Source organism: Pinus tabuliformis, chromosome 8 (genome assembly GCF_031772625.1).
Source record: "Pinus tabuliformis cultivar Carrire ecotype Pingquan chromosome 8, CPIR1, whole genome shotgun sequence".
NCBI classification, from domain to species: Eukaryota; Viridiplantae; Streptophyta; class Pinopsida; order Pinales; family Pinaceae; genus Pinus; species Pinus tabuliformis.
The window spans coordinates 128,333,411-128,351,596 of record NC_142294.1 but is presented as its reverse complement, the minus strand read 5'-3'; positions in this window follow the sequence as shown (position 1 = coordinate 128,351,596).

Here is an 18,186-nt window from a genome sequence, read left to right as displayed (position 1 = left end):
TGCTAAACCATGATTTCAAAACTCATTTTCGCTTTACAATATTCATACTTTCCTGCCTCATTTTCACTCACCCTTAACCCAAAAATAAAGTCATTCAACTCCCTTATAGATTTGAGTCACTCGATTTTCCTCTTCCTTTCTGTCAAATAAAACTTGCTTCATAATGAAAATATTTAATTTATAATCCTTCAAATTATTATTTTATACTTGCGTTGGATGATGGAGGATTCATTAAGGCCTTCCTTCTAACAAGTCTTGACCCATCGACTCTGGCACATCATCTGGGATAAAAAATATATATCTTTCAAGTACCTTGAGGCTTGCATGCCTTAATGGAAAGTTCTCTCACCAATTAATAGTGGGAATACATCAATGTCCCCTATTTTTTGGATCTTCTAGGTGACTCAACTATGCCACATCTATTCTCACCTAGTAATATGTACTTAGCCATCTTGACTCTCATTGACATCAATGGTGAGTAGTCTTGTGTTGGTTAATGTAATTCATTGATGGCCAGTAATCCAACAATTTATTTTCTATGTTTGAAATTGACACATCTATTCACATAGATAAGGATTATTCCACTAAGTGGGAACGAATGAAGACTATATGAGTTTAGCAGATTGCAGTAGGACTCAACTCAGAATTCAATAGTCATAGCATTGTCCTAGAAATAAAGATTCCAATTTCATATTAGATTCATCCTGTATTCATATAACCAAGAGAAAGAAAAAAAATATCATATTCTTTTACATCAAATTCCATGATCTAGCAGCAACAACCACACTCTTCTATATATATATCTTGTCCACTTTTGAAGTAGGTGAAGGTATGTTGTTTTCTAATCTTTAACCATGTAATACCTTAAATGATAAAATTATGATTTTTGAAAGTCCCTCACCACATTTATATTCCCTTTCTCATTTTCCAAAACCTAAAAACAACTTTAGTTGGGGGGAATGGATATCAATTCATATTCACATGTCACATTTCATTTCATCTTAACCAACTTATTTTACCCAATCGACTCTTACTGCATTTTGATTCCAAAAGTTTATATGTTTTGTAACGATCAGTTGATAACCACATTAAATGTTTTTCAACCACTATGTGGTCTTAGAAAGGAATTCTCAATGTTTTCAAGTATTTTGATGCAACAAAAATAAGAAATGTATTGTTACACAAGAACCAATACACATAAATTTTTCGTTGTCACACAAGAACCAACCATAAAAAATATGTTGCAATCAAATGTCTTTCAAAGTACACTTTGCAAAGAAAACAAAGTTATCAACTATGATTAAGCAAGGTTAAAACAGAATCAATACGAAGCCAAGGTTCATATAGAAGTAAAACATTTCAACAAGATCAACTTATTATTAAGGGAATCAATGCAAAGTTGAATGAGGACATGCAACATCTTTATTTGGGGGGAATGATGGGCCTCCAAAATCTCATCCTCTTTTACCCTCATTTCCATCATTTTACCATATTCCGTGACTCTTTACCATATTCTAGAGCTCCATAACCCTACATTAATAACCATTTTCATGATCATATGGGTTTATCATTATTATTTTCCAAGTCATTTATTTTAAGTAGTTTATGAGAATTTATGATTAAATATTAGGAAATTAACATGTTTTCATATATATCTAAAAGTGGTATGAGTTTTATGATATTGTAGGCCTATTTGAAGATTCTAAAAGGGTCCTATTTTTCCACTCAACCAAAAATTCGAATTCCGATTCTGACTCATGAAGATTCGCGAAATATTCGTAGAAGATTTGGATCATTGACTAAGCACATGCAAACGTGAAGAATCATGGACGTTTTGATATGTGTTTCCTATCAAAACTAGGAGATAATTTTTAGAGGATTTGTATCTCATATTTTGAGGTGATTGGTTGTAACCACAAGAGATAAATGTGGATATAGGAGAGATTTTTGAATCATTTATTAGTTATCTTAAGCTTTTGTATAAATAGGAGTGCATCCTTCATACAAAAGAGTTCCATACAAGATGTGTATTTTGTAAAGTGAAGATAAAGAAGAAGAGAGTTGAATTATTGTAATGTCTTTGGATCTTTTCTCCAACCTCATTTTATGGGATACATATTTCTTCTTTGATCTCCAAGATTTGGTAATCGTTCGGTGTTGTTGGCTTAGTGTGGCTTGACCCAAGTTGAGAAGTGATTTAGCCAAGAAAATCCTGGTACTACTAGCCCTTTCGGTAACAGCCTGTAGAGCGTGGACTGAGGTCTCACCCAAAGTAGTATGGGAGGGTGTTAGAACCAGGTTTCCACACCCTGTGGATGTCTGAGAGGTACACGATTCAACCTTCATGCTTGCTGGGCTATACGCACCAGCGAGCCCTTTGCATGCTTCGTTCAGCTCTAGCCGGAGTGTGACCAGTGTTAATTACCCAAATCTTCCTTCCTTAGGTTTTGTTCGCTAATTACTTAGAAGGTTTTCATACATAAGAATTCATACAAGTGCACGCATCTAAATAACTAGATAATTAACGCATAACATCAAAATATAGATCTACGGAATAGATGCACAATATACGAAATGAACTTAGCTTTATTAATTATCCTTTTCAAGTTCAGTTCAATATAGACCCGACTCCGCCCTGCGCACTCAGCTGCAAGGGTCCATGTTGGCTTGTTGGGACCTGACCCAGGTTTAGAAGTGATTTAGACAAACAAATCCCGAAGCTATTGGCCCTTTCAGCAATAGTCCATGGTGCATGGACTGAGGTCTCACCTGAGGTAGTATGGGAGGGTGCTCGAACCATGTTTCTGCACCTTAGGGATGTCTTGATGAAATCTAGGAAGTTTGCGAACCAAACTTGCGTGCTTACGCAACTCTGCGCAGCTGTTTGTTCTTTACAGCTTGTACAACTACTTCCGTGCATCTCTATAAAGAGTGTGAAGAGGTGTTGTCTAGATCCTTTATCCTTACTGTTCTATTATTATAGATCTTAACTTAATTATGTAGGCCCAATATTCTCATTAATCATTCAACATTCATAACAAGTACATGCAGTCATAGAATTGTAAAAAGATGCATAAATATAACAGAAGCATAAACACACAATGTTCCAGAATCAACTTATCTTTTATTAATTCTCTGCCCAAGTACAATCCCAACTCTGACTTGCAGACTCAGTTGTAGGGGTCCATGCACACAGTTGTGGACTCTACTAGGCCTTTGAGCACTCAGTTGTGGAGCCTCTACCTACTACTATAACCCAAGACTTGGACTTATAGACTGAGAGCTAATTTCTCATCCAACAGAAGATATTATTTCTCAAAACTAAGACTGAATTCACACTTAGAGCCTCACTCTATTTATACAGTCTCATCATCCGCAGACCATAGATAGGCCGACACACTTTACATTAAATTACATTATTTCAGGGTGGACAACCTTAGACTCTTGCGCTATGCACTCGCATTTCGCGGGGTATTTATATTACATTGACCAAAACTTGAGCTTTAAGACCGAAAAACTTGCTATGGGGGGATCTGCTACCCAACAGGCCCCCAACACAATCATCGTGACTGATCCCAAGTCACTCAGCTGGTGCGATGATCTTTGCATGAAGTCTATCCAGCAGTTTCTGTGCTTCGCCTAAGTCTGCAACACATTCTTCCACTGTCCATTGTACCAGTTGTGCGCATATCTCTGATGCATCATTGTTAGGTCCACCTCCTTAACTTAGCACACATATGGCCTGCATCTATTCTAGCTTTCCCTCGATCTTGATGGTGACTGTGAATGCTTCCTCGAGCGAAGGCTGAATGCGTGCTTTAAGCATTGCTTCTTTTTGGCACGTGACGTCCACCTGTTCCTTTAGAGCCTGGGCCTCCTTCATCTTGGCCAATCGTTGAGTAAGGGCGACCGTTTGCGCGGTCCTCTGGACATTCTGATATGCCTGCTGCAACTTCTATGCTTCTGTCTCTAGGTGCTATATAGTTGGATCTTCCTACAGTGAGGTTAGCATGAAGAGTGACTGATCCAACAAGCCCATGCAATGCTGTATGGCATGCTCTATTGCTTCCAACCTCAATTGAATTGTGCGGTGGCACTACTCTCTGACTTCGAGGGGTGTAGAGGGCTGCGCCTTTAATCGTAGTTCAACAATTTGTAATTTGAGGTCCAGCTGTATCCTCATAGCTTCCTCCTTCACCTTGTGGAATCCACTGGCCAATTTGTGGATCCACATTCCTATTGGTAGATCTGTCGCAATTTCTAGTTTTCAGACGCGACGACATGCTTCCTCTACAATCTGCTCCAACTGTTGGTTCTGAGCCACCGCTTCATCACGTTGTAGGCTAAGCTATTCGATGCTGATTTTTTGCTCACTTAGCTTTCACTGCGCGTCCCTCCCTAGCACGGAGCTCTGTCATCGCTCCGTCCTATAGCTGGTATAAAATATCCCGCAGAAGGGCAGCCAAGTTAACGCCGACTCCCTTGATCCATCTTACCACGACTCTATCCTCCATGATGTCCGTTGTTAGTGTGCCTTCCAGTAGTGAGACAGTGTTGGCCATTTTGGCCCGCAACAACTACTCTGCTTTCAATGCTCCTGTGGCACTGTAGACGGCTACCATTCCTTCTTATGGGAGTCACACCTGAAGTCATTGCAGTTGTGCCCTGAGTGCCCCGAACACATTTTGCTACTCCGTCATTACTTCTTGGAGCGCCTCCCTGGTGACCTCGTGAACCATGTTACCAATGTCATATAGATCACCCTTTGTTAGTGTAATAGGCTCCCCATCTAATTTGGAAGCCTTGGTCTTCTTCCATGGCCCTATCGTTCCATACTGTGTGGTCATTTTAGCTGTGTCGATCATGTATTTGGGTCCATGCCTACCGCCGTGTCATATGTCCCCTATCCTGTGGTCAGGCATGGGCCTCTTTCTTCTTGTGTTGTGGTTGCCCCAGATGCTAGTGTTGCTGCTGCTTTGTCCGCGACCTTAGTCAGCTCCGCAGCGGCCTTCGCTGCCTCACAGGAAGCCCTTACTTCTTCAGCAAACTGCTCATTCTGCTTCTGCTATGCTAGTAGCTTGGCAACGTCCTTCTGTCTTTGAATCACTATCTCTTCGTGTGCCGTCAGATCTAGGCCGCACCATTCAGGTGGCCATGAGTCGAGCACCGTGAACACAACATCATCAATCATGATGAATGGGAGTTTGGTCTAGTTTTGTTCCTTATCCTTCCACGCCTTGATATACACATTGTGCATATCCAACTTCAAGTCTACAAAGCTTTGCAGATTGTCGTATACTGTGGGGGATAGGTGAAACTGTTTGTGGATCCACATCCGTACGCTTGCCTCCATGAGTATCTAGAAAATATTGATCTTGCGGATTCCCCTTGCGTGCCTTGTCGCTGAGAGCGATGCATATTTCGCTGCCTTTGGAAAGTCCTGGTCAAGAGGAGGAAACTGACTGTCCTTCGACAATTCCCCTGCAACCAACCAGATGGATAAGAGCAACCACGTGTAGTGGAAGGTTTTACCCTGCTCTTGAGCCTCCTTGCAGTTCGTCAGAAACTCGTCGCAAAGGAACTACGCTCAATTTAATTGTACACCCTCAGTGCATTGCGTAGCCAATGCAAGGACCATTGCCGCTACCTCGTTGCCGTGACATTTTCTCATCACTTTTCCCACTAGCAACTGGGTGGCTACGCGCACCCCTTTTTCTTGAATGCTGGTAGTGACATAACCCCTTTGCTTCTTCTCCAACTTGTATTTTTTCTTCATGGCCTCTGCGAGCGCCAAGTCTCCACTTTGGCTGACTATTTCTGTGGGGCCCCTTCCCATACATGGAAGCCGAGAAATCCTATGAATAAGCTCCGCCGTGATGGGAATCGGCTCCTATGGCCACAAGTACCCATCATGCACAAGGAAAAGTAGTTGCCTAATGACAAATCTTGTGATTGGTACCCGATGAAAGTGTGGAATCCATAATAGGTGCAGTAGCCCGACCTCCTCCACCCAGCGCAACCATTTTCGTGGTTGTAGCGCTATAACTAACCCCTCCTTGCTTTGTTTCATAAGTTGTCTAATCTCTAAATGTGGGAACTTTTTGCAGTCTGCGAGGTCCCAATCTTCAAATTTCATCGTGGGCACACGGCCTAGGACTAAACCCTCAAATAGAATTCCATCTGGGAGGAGTGGAGTTTTGAGTGCGCTCTTAAAGGTATCCACGTCCTTGCGTACTTTTTCTTTACCTTTCTATGGGGGGACATATTTGGGTAGTTTTGCTACAGTGCACACTGGTTGAATGTCTTCCTCCACTTCTTCATCTGGTTCAATTTCTTCTACAAAGGCCTAAAGATCCTCCTTCTCATCATTTGTCTCAATATTAACCATATTTCCCGTATCTTCCATAGACAATTTACCAAACCGTGGATTTCATGGATACATATGGACTAGTCCTGCTACCTACGGATCCTTTCTGGGCCTCAGCATCCGAGGCGATTTAGAGATTTCTGGTGCATCCCCTAATGGTGGCATAGAGCTCTACACAGCTCCCTAGGTTGTTGACATCTTTTTGATCAGGGAATCATGTGTCTCCTTCGGCAATGCTTCAAACCATGGACTTGCTCTCACACCCTCCAAATTCTTCAGGTTCATACCCAATTGATAGTGCAACAAATAAATTCTCAAAATGCCAAGGGTTGTTCGGTGGAGAGCCACTTGTGATTTATAGGCCTACCAGAATTCAAATTCAACCATTCCCCCCTCCTTTCGCTCATTAATGCGAGATTTGCGATAGGTTGTTTCAAATCCAGTTCTGACTCCGTGTCTTAATTGCCCACCGCCCACTCCTCATTATCTTAAATGGGATATATTGTCATGAACAATGACCCCAATCATCACTTCCCAGTTTACCTGTGCGACAGCGTAAGGTTCCATGCACGGGCACGAACCTTGTGACCTACCGACCCTGTGCGTAGTCCCCCTATCATGCCTCTCCCATACAGACTCTTTTATAGTCCCACTCTCTCTTCCAACTGCCTGGAGCGCTGAGACTGTGCTTTCTACAAATAGACAGGTGGTCACACCACCCATGCAAGGCTTCCCTGCACCTTCCAGCCTAGTCCATGGGTACCCCTCAATTATCCTTGCGTTAGTCAGTGCTTTGCGTTCTTCCTTATACGGTGCGCTCCCTCGGTTCCCTTGTCTAGTGGGGTGCGGCCACAACCATGGTATCGGAGCCACAAATCCTTCTAATGCAATAGTATGGCTGCCTCCCTCTTGTCCTGTCATACTTAGTTCCTCGGTGCATCCTACCTTTGTGATTTTGGTTTTTAGTTTGTTGATTTCTTTGTCCAGGATCCTACTTTTCTTCCTCAGCCGTACTTGATTTTCTTCGAGTTCGTGAATTTTTAAGTGCCCTCACCGAATGGCTGTTGAAAAATGTGCAACAAGAAATGTTAAATTTATAATGTGCTAAAAATAGAACTGCTAAAAATAACATGTCTAAAAATAGCAGTTTGGCCAGTAAGGTCATTGGCCACATTGGGTGAGAGGTGAAACTGCTAAAAATATAAAGTTCTAAAAATAGAATTTATGGGTCCCTTCCTATTTATAACAGTCCTTGGTCTATCAATAGGAAGTAAAAACGAATTTGGTCTTAACAACAATTAAAATATTAAGTAATTAATCTCCATGAGTTAATTAGTTAAGGAAAAACAAACTTGAAGTCTATGTGAGGACATGCAATAGTTTATCTATTAATTGGTGAATTTATCCATCAGTTAAAGAGATAAGGAAGTTGTAATTATGAGTTGTAATTACTTGGCTCAGTTAACTGAGTCAAGTCAAATTAGATTAATTTAACAAGTTGTTAAATTAATGAGATTCAGTTTGTTAATGCTTGCATGCATGTAACAGCTGGTATTTTCAGATAATTGAATATTATAGCTTAAATAACTCATGCATGTCAGTTCAGACAAAGACCCAATTGAGATAATAGAAGGGAATATGTACTATCAGTTGGATGAATATTTTTCCTATAAAGGAAGCTCATCCATGATGAGGATTTATCTCCTTCAGGTTCGTGTAGTTATTTCAGAGGTCAGTGTTGTGTGTGAGGTGAGAATCACACAGGTTGCAGCTGGAGGACCCAGGAAACCTGTGGATAGAAATAGGAGGCTTGGAGGGTAGAGGAGAAGGTTTGTGAGAAGCCTTTGACTATCTATGAGTAGCAAAGGGATTGTACTGAGAGCTGGATAGCTTCTGACCTAAGGCTTTGTGTAATTCAGACATATTTCCACTTGTATGATAATACAGAGATGGGGTTTTAGGCTGGTGCTTTCCCCTGGTTATATCTTCTATGTTATGTGTGTTTGGTTCCTTCTTATTAGTTATATGTGTTCTTATTGATGTTTCTCATGGTTGATTAAGATTCCGCTAAATTGTTTGTAGAAGTAGATCAAGTATTTTTCTTTAGTACATTGCATTACCAGGTTGATCTACAGGTGGGAAATTTCTACATGGTATTCGAGCTAACTGATTTATAGAAGAAGTTCTACATAGTATCAAAGCTAGTTGATTTGTAGGAAAAATTTTACAAAATTCTACATGGTATCGAAGCACAGGTGATCAAGGAAGAACAATATACAAGAAGAGGAGATTTCAAAGTTTTGAGTTTTGGGCCGAGAGTTTGTAGAGCAGATCTGAAAAATTTGTAAAAAAATTTCAGAAATAAATAGTAGATTTGGATTCCTTGTGGAAAAATAACCAAAATAAAAAAACAAATTGGCTGAATCAGAGTTCGGATGAGGGAGATATCGCTGATTTAAAATCAGCTCCTTTCCTAGAAAATTTCGTGACGGCGGGAAAGTGAAAATAGATTGCTGTGCTAGCTAAGAACCTGTATACACTTGAGGTTGAAGATGCATCCAAAGCCTTGAGCAGCAAGGAAACTGATGGAGACTTGGTGGTTGAGAGGGAGGGTATATTACCTGTCAACATGCAGTGGCAGAAGAAGTCCCAGATAATTGTGGAGGAGCCACGATTGGTGCAGAAACTTCAGGAGGTTGTGGAGTAGCCACAACAGGGGAAGCTAATTGGAGATCGAGTAGAGACATCCAGTAGGGGGGAAATTCAAGCCAGGTGGGCAGAGGGATCACATGGTGCCATACCTGTAGGTAGGAGGTGGGGTGATATAGAGTGATCATCTCAAGGAGGAGGGGCAGGGTCCTTGAGGTACCCAACCTCTTGGATGAGACCTTGCTACCGGAGCTCTGATGTGGAGTAGCAGGAACTAACTGATTGGGTAGAAACAGATGCGGATGGAGCGGCAGAGAGAGCGATAGTGCAGGGAATCCCAAGACAACGCATAGCTAGCAGGTTGTAGTAATGTGAGAGGCACAAGTGTTTTGCATAGTGCTAGGTGGCACAAAGAGGTGTGCAATGGTGTGAGATGCATGGAGATGTCAGAGAGGAAGCACTTGTCAGCAACATGTAGAGCTTCAGCATCAGAGTATGTTCTAGCCCAACAAAGTGGTCAGTTGGGAGTTTTTTTGTTCCAAGTGTTATTGGAGCAAGTGGACCGGGTAGATGTGTTGCATGCAGAACATTCCAGTGTTACAGGATCGGGTTCGAGAGAAAGCCTTTCTTATTGAGAGGGAGTGTTGAAAAATGCAACAAGAAATCTTAAATTTAGAATGTGTTAAAAATAGCATGTCTAAAAATAGCAGTTTGGCCAGTGAGGTCATTGGCCACATTGGGTGAGAGGTGAAACTGTTAAAAATAGAAAGTTCTAAAAATAGCACTTATGGGTCCCTTCCCATTTATAACAGTCCTTGGTCTATCAATAGGAAGTAAAAACGAATTTGGTGTTAACAACAGTTTAAAATATTAATTAATTAATCTCCATGAGTTAATTAGTTAAGGAAAAACAATCTTGAAGTCTATGTGAGGACATGCAACAGTTTATCTATTAATTGGTGAATTTATCCATCAGTTAAAGAGATAAGGATGAGTTGTAATTAGTTGGCTTAGTTAACTGATTAAAGTCCAGTTAGATAAATTTAACAAGTTGTTAAATTAATAAGATTCGGTTTGTTAATGCTTGCATGCATGTAACAATTGGTATTTTCAGATAATTGAATATTATAGCTTAAATAACTCATGCATGTCAGTTTAGACAAAGACCCAGTTGAGATCAGAGAAGGGACAATGTACTATTAGTTGGATGAATCCTTTTCCTATAAAGGAAGCTCATCCATGATGAGGATTTATCTCCTTCAGGTTTGTGCAGCTATTTTAGAGGTCAGTGTTGTGTGTGAGGTGGAATCACATATGTTGCAACTAGAGGACCCAGGAAAATTGTGCATAGAAATAGGAGGCTTCGAGGGTAGAGGAGAAGGTTTGTGAGAAGCCTTTGACTGTATATGAGAATGCAGAGGGATTGTATTGAGAGCTGGATAGCTTTCGAGCTAAGGCTTTGTGTAATCTGGACATATTTCCACTTGTATGATAATACAGAGATGGGGTTTTAGGTTGGTGCTTTCCCCTGGTTATATCTTCTGTGTTATGTGTGTTTGATTCCTTCTTATCAGTTATATGTGTTCTTATTGATGTTGCTCATGGTTGATTAAGATTCAGCTAAATTGTTTGTAGAAGTAGATAAAGTGTTTTGCTTTAGTACATTGCATTACTAGGTTGATCTACAGGTGGGAAATTTCTACATGGTATTCGACCTAACTGATTTGTAGAAAAAGTTCTACATGGTATCAGAGCTAGCTGATTTGTAGGAAAAATTCTACAAAATTCTACAATGGCATCCTGTAACTAAGTCTAGTCAACTTCGCACAGTGTCATAATTCCTTCTTCCTGGTCCCTACAAATTGTTCCAATTTATTGAGGATTCCTTCCTCCCAAACCTATGGCCTCGACTCTGCCCGTCATCTTTAGGATCGTCTCTCTGCTCAGATTTTTGTACAAGGTCCTAGAGGCCCACCGAACCACTGGTACGCACTGGTCCTAATCAGTTAGTCTGGCTTGGTGAACCTTGTTCAGGATCCCGCATACCTTCTTGAATGCTTCTAAGTGGCGAATTTGTGGTGTGCATCGCTTTTCCTACTGCTGCAACTGGTTCTGATTGTCGATCCTTAGTCCAGGGTGTGCATGCGTGGACTACACAGCCCATGTCTGCACCCATTGCCACAGGTGATCGTGCAAGCTTCTCTGTCTGGGCTACCTGATTCTCATTCGATGCTAGGGGCTTCCAACCCATCTGCACCAATTCGCCATGATCGCTTGATGTGTACTCCCTCTTCATGTGGTTGTTGCGCACAGTGCCCCTTCTAGTGCAGCATACCATTGTTGTTCCGATACTGCCTTTTCAAATTCATTCAGGAAGTCATCCACCATTGTTGCTTCATCAAGGGTTGGCAGTTTCCTGGCCTCTGTTGTCACGTGACGCAGTGATCTAATTATCATGTTGCAATTTAGTCTTGTCACTTCATGGAACCAGTTCTACCAACGTTCTACTTCTTCATTTGAATCTGAAGTGCAGGAGCTATCACGCTCCCATGAGATTCTCCCATCTACAATCGGTTTTTCTCGATCCTGGTCCACGCCATTATCTGGTAAATACAATCTAGCTCATCATTGCTTTCCTTGTTGCACACTGGTTCGGTGTAGCATGCTCCTTCAGCTAGATCTAGTGGAACTAATATGTGTAGGGACTTTTTCTCGAACATCATCTGCGACTTCTTCAGGTTGATAACTCCATTCATGTCAATGGCCCAGTCTATTCCTAGCAATGTGGGATAAGGATTGTTGTCATCGACAATCTCTATTACTTCAAATTTTATTTGTGTGCTCATGCCTTCGATATCAACTGTTACCCCTTGCAACCTCCCCATGGGAAAAATATTTTGTTGGTTCACCATTCGTAATTGAATAGGGGACCACTACGATGCGGGTCTGCCCATGCGTTCCCATGTTTTCTTTGGTAACACATTTGCATCTGATCCCAGATCTAGGATGACCTAATCCATCTCATATTCGCCAATCTGCGCCATCAATCTCATTTCCCTCCCGGTGCCCAATGTATGTTTCCCCAATTTCTGGACTACGCATGGTTCCCTTGATCCCACACACCTGGTGATCAACTCTTGTAGTCCCTTCAGTGGCTTATTGTCGCACAGCAGTTTAATTCATGTCTCCAAAAAGGTTGTAAGCATAGAAGGATCCATTCCTGGCTCTAGTTGATCCTTACTACCAAAAGTGGAGGCCTCCATGAAGCTCTTCTTAGCTGCCATAAATGTCTCCTTTGCACGTTCCAAGTCGAACTCAGGTTCCTTTGCAAGAGCCTTGCGAACCCATGTATCTTCCTCAAGCTGCTTCCCCATATCCTCACCTGTGGTCGCACTACTTCTAAGCATCATGTTCACATTTAGGTCTTCTTCGCAGAGTTCAGACATCATCATTTGGATATTCTGAGTCAGAGGAGGCTGGAGTACCCCTTTCTCGCGCATCTCTGCAATCAACGTAGGACAATCTACTGCTTCATGATCAAACTAAGCATAGTATGAACAGGATATTCTTGTTGGGTTGGTACAATCACGGGTGTAGTGCCCTGGTCCTCCGCAATTGTAACAAATTAATTGTCTGCGACCCCTTCCTGGTCCCATTCCTCCTCGTCCTCAACCTCGCCCTTGAAATCTAGCATGTGCTATCCCCGTAGTTGGGCCGAGGCCTCACATTTCTGTCTACATTCTATAGGCTAGGATCTGTTCCATCATTAACTCATAGATGTGACAAGTGTGCTCATCATGGCCTACCGACCTGCAGAAATTACGAAATGACCATTGTGGGGTCTGTGTATACTTCTGCAGCAAATGAAAATTATGTGTCATGTGTTTTCCTCCTATCTAATAGATCGTGCACCATAGCGTGGGTGTCGCAGGTGGCCCTACCTGTGCCTCCGGTCTCGATGACATTGGGCCCCCTCCTGTCAAGTAGTTTGCGAATATTGGATAGTGGTCCTTGTCATGGCCCTGGCCTTTGCATTTTATGCACCACACTTCCGTGCATGCCTTTGGCCGCGGTGCCCTATCCTGCTTCAAGCTCTTCATTTCCAGGCAGAGATTTTGTAGTTGCATGTGGATTTTTTGAACTCCCAGCCCTAGATCTTGTATCGGTGTCTCATGCAACCTCATCACCATTTCCAATGCTTCAGCCTAGGTTGAAAGTTTCTGTTTTGACAACGTTGTCCTCAGGTGCAGTGTTAGAGATGCCACAAACCATGCACGGTGTTGCGCATCCGTGAGCATCATATTAGCCTCACGGATCATACTTTTTAGTCGTTGATCTAGATCCCAGGGCATCTCACCCGGGAGCATCACAATTTCTTTAAACCGAATGATTTACTGTGTCTTTGATTTCGGCTAGCTAAATTCTCTATTCAGCGCATTCTGGATCTCTGCTATTCCTGCATTTGGGTGATCATTAGAGTGCTTGATATACCATGTCAACGTGCGATCCTGTAGCGCACTCACTAGTGTAGCCTTCCTAATGTTTTCATCCATGAACCCTTGTGCTTCCCACACTTTTCTTACCACGAACCAAAATTGGTCCAGATCCTCATTCCCTACTGCTATGAATACGGGTAGTGCTGGCTTGTTGGGGCCTGACCTAGGTTCAGAAGTGATTTAGCAAAACAAATCCCAAAACTACCAGCTCTTTTGGCAATAGTCTATGGTACACAAACTGATGTATCACCTGAGGTAGTATGGGAGGGTGCTGGAATTAGGTTTCCACACCCTAGGGATGTCTTGATGAAGGCTGGGAAGTTCGGGAACCGATCCTGTGCATTGCGCTGCTCCACATAGTTGTTTGACCTTTGCGTAGCTCTCCGAAGAGGCGTTGTCTAGATCCCTTGTTCTTACTGTATTTTTTTTCTGAGTAAAGACTAATTCTATTAAAATAAGAAGAGTATTGTACAATCAAGCTTGCATGCAAGTGAAGTAGAAAAGAAAGGGAGCCCATGAAGATAGGCTCCACCTTTCTCCATGGCGAAGAACCAGGAGAGGGCTAAAGAGAACATGGAATAACAAAGAACTGGAACTGAGCAGAGAGAACTACCCTGAGGGGGCTGTTACTATTACCCGACTTTTTTTCCCTTTTTTCTTGCTAACTTTGACCCATTCAGAGGAGTTTGGCTGAGCTAAAACAAGTTGGAGACTATTCTTCCCAAGCGGTGGAAAATCCTTCTCAGAGTCTGAGGACAAAGTGAGATGAGAACGTTTCTGGGATATCTGAGAAATGGAAGGGTTTACCAGATCGTCCAAGGGAGCTTCCAGCGGAATCTCAACGTTCTGCCCATCTGCAGTAATTTCCTCCTCATCCGAACTGGAGGACTCTGAGTTGTCCACAGGGGGAGGAGGCGCACAGTGGTTCCAACTTTTAGACTTGGGCTTGTGCTTCAGATTCTTCTTTTTGTCGAGATACTGGGGACAGGAACTTTGGAGGTGTCCTGTTTGATGAAAATGGCGGCAACAAAAGGTTGTATTCTCGTAGTCCAAGGTTTGAGTCCAATGGAAATCTCCATACTTGAGATTAATCTAATCCGACAATCCTCTGCTAATATCTATTTCTGCAGAGATTCTACCATAGGTGTAGAGCCCATTTTGCTTCCGAGAAGAATCTACAGTCAGGTAGTGTCCTAAAGTTTCTGCAATGGCTATGAAGACTGAGACGTGCCATAGATACGCTGGAAGGTTCGGGAGCCTGACCCAAATGGGAATCTTGGTGATAACAACTGTAGAAGGGTCGAAGTCTGGAAACCAAGGAGTAAGAAAAAGCCCAGCCGAGCCCCAGAACCAAGGGCCTCCCGTTAAGGCCTTCTGGTAATCTTCATTTAGGTCAAAAACCACAATGAAGAATCATTTTGAACATAAATATAGATCTGACTTAATTTTGTGGGCCTGTATTCTCATTAATCATTAAGCATTTATAACAAGTGTGTGCAATCATAAACTATAAGGTGATGCATAAACATATAACAGAAGCATAAGCATACAAATCTACGAATAGATGCACAATATTTCAGAATCAACTTAGCTTTTATTAAACTTATGTTCTGTTACAATCCCAACTCTGCCCTGTGCACTCAGTTGCAGGCCTCTGTGCACACAGCTGCGGACTCTACCAGGCCTCTACGAACATAACTATAGAGCCTCTTCCTGTTCCTATAACCCAAGACTTGAACTTACAGACTCAAAGCGAATATCACTTTAAAAAACCCATATTACTTAAGATCAACTCTAACCAAAAATTGACATCTACACTTAGAGCCTCGCTTTATTTATACATTCCCATGGTCTGCGGACCAAGGGTAGGCCGACACGTTCTATATTAAATTACAATATTTTAGGGCATACAACCCTAGACTCTTGCGCTCTGCGCCCGCATTTCGCGGTGTCTTACATTACTTTTGACCAAAATTTGGGCTACTAGCCTAAAAAATCTGGTATGGGGGGATCCGCTACCCAACAAGCCCCCAACACAATCATTGTGACTCGTCTCGAGTCACTTGGATGGTGCGGTGTTCTTTGCTTAGAGTCCATCCAAAAACTTCTGTTCTTTACGGACATCTGCCACATGTTCCTCCACTGTTTGTTGTGTCAATTGTGCACGACTCTCTGATGCATCATTGTCAGAGTCACCCTCTTTCCTTTGCACATATGTATCCTCCATCTGGGCCAACTTCCCCTTGATCTTGCCGGTGATCATGAACGCTTCCTTGAACCAAGGCTAGATGCATTCTTTAAGCACTGCTTCTTTCTGACGTGCGACGTCCACCTGTGCCTTTAGATCCTGGGCTTCCGTCATCTTGGCCAGCTGCTGAGTAAGGATGATCTTCTGCGCGGTCCCCCAGACATTGTCATAGGCCTTCTGCAACTCCCACGTTTTTGTCTCGAAGCGCTCTAGCATTGGGTCTTCCTGCAGTGAAGTGAGGATTACGAGTGACTGATCTAACAAGCCTGCGCAATCATGTATGGTGCGCTCTATTGCTTCCAACCCTGATTGAATGGTGTGATGCCATTTCTCTCTAACTTTCGGCGATGTAGAGGGTTGCACCTTCAGCCTCGGCTCTGTGATCTACAGGTTGAGCTCCAGCTGGATCCTTGTTGCTTCCTCCTCTACCTCACGGAATCCACTAGCCAGTTTTTGGATTCGTATACCTATTGGTAAATTTGTTTCAATCTCTAGCTCGGGGATGCGGTGACATGCTTCCTCGACGATTTGTTCCAACTACTGACATTGTGCTATCACTTCATCGCGTTGGAGGCTCAACTACTCGATGTTGATTTGATGTTCACTGAGCATCTATACTATGCATCCTTCCCTACCACGGAGCACTGTCATCGCTCCATCCTGCAGCTGGTATAGTATCTCTCACGAAAGGGTAGACAAGTTTAGTCCAAGTCCCTTGAGTCGGCCTACTGCAAATCTGTCCTTCGTGTTGTCCACTGTCAATGCTCCTTCTGGAATCGTGACGGTATTAGCCATTTTGGCCCGCAACAATTTCTTGGTTGCTGACGTACCCATAGCCCTCTAGGCAGCTACCATTCCTTGCTGTGGGGGCCACACCTGAAGTTCTTGGAGTTGCGTTCTAATCACCCCCAACAAATTATGTTGCTTCATCATGGCTGTTATCGGGAAATCTATTGTCTATGCAGAACTGCTAGTCCCACTAAGGCTGGTAGCTACCTTAGAAACAAACAAACTAAAACCACTTTCATTTTCCTTTATGAGAAGTAGATGAGAGAATAATAAAGGAGACCAACCTCAGTCTTGCGCTTGGTTCCTTGCTCAATTTCTCTCCCTTCTGATAGGTCTTTGCCACTTGCTTCCTCGTCTACCTAGCTTCAAAGAGCACCTATAGAATCAAAGCAGCATAACACTATCCAAGAACAGAGATCTACTATCATAAACAATATAGGACCAGATATATATTGACCATGCAAATGCATAAATCATCAATCATACAAGAATGTGGAGGAAAACTTGAATAACTTTATTGATAATCAAGAAAGAGCAAATAGGATTACAACCAATTGTTCTGACCCAACGTCATCCTCTCAGCAAGAAAGCCCTTCTTCACCTCATGAAAAGCTTAGATCACCCAACACTATGATGTTACACCAAGAAACCAGCAGCACTTCCTTACAAGATACAAAATTCTAGCCTCTGGATCTCTGGGATGAGGGATCCATATATAGATGTTTGCAAGGGGGGTGAGTGAGCTTTTGAGATTTTATTAGTGTCCTCTCTCTGATAGTTCTTGATTCCACTTGGAGATTGATGATCTCTTACTCATCCCTGGGCGAATGAAGAGAGGCAAGTGTCACAGGAGAAGTTTCTGGAAGACTCCATGATCCTCCACCTTGCGGATTGACCCTGCCATTTGTCCACTCTTGCCTATCGCACCCCATAGAAGGGCCTTTCAACATGCATCGCACCTACTGTGTGTATTTAGGTGGGATGCAACGCACTTTGACCATGGAGCAGGTGAAATGGTCCAGTTTTGACCAATTCTAAGTAGTTTTTCATGGAGAACTTCTGGGAGAAGATGTAATCAGTTGACCTTGTTCTTTTAGGGGTTGGAAAAACACCTTTAGGGACTTAGGATTCCTTGGTCTATGGACATTTATGATTGGGGTTGCAGTGCCCAAAAATGTCTATAACAGTTGCCCCCTAAAGCATGAGGCCTGTTGTGGAGGTAAATCCCCTCTGCGGATAGAGGCGATCCCTACTAGTCCAAATAGGGTCTAGAAACAATCAAACAACGCTAACACGCAGGTTCCTAATTGCAAATTAAAGACCGATGATGAAGGCCTACCTAGATTCCAACGCTAGTACTTGTAGAAGAGTCGACGCTCCCGTTCCTTTGCTCCGGCTGGTCACAGTCCCCACGATCCTTGTGCACGGACACCTGCACATGCAAAGAACGATACAAACACAACCATAAAATCCAATGGATGCAACTATATATCAGTCAAAAAGGATACAACTCAAACACCATCATAAAGACAATAAGAGTGGAACCATAATGATAGTCATCTATTATTGATAAACAAAGAAGAATAAAACCATAGTTCTGGCGTCAAATCCTTCTCAAGAGGGTCCAGCCAGCAAGT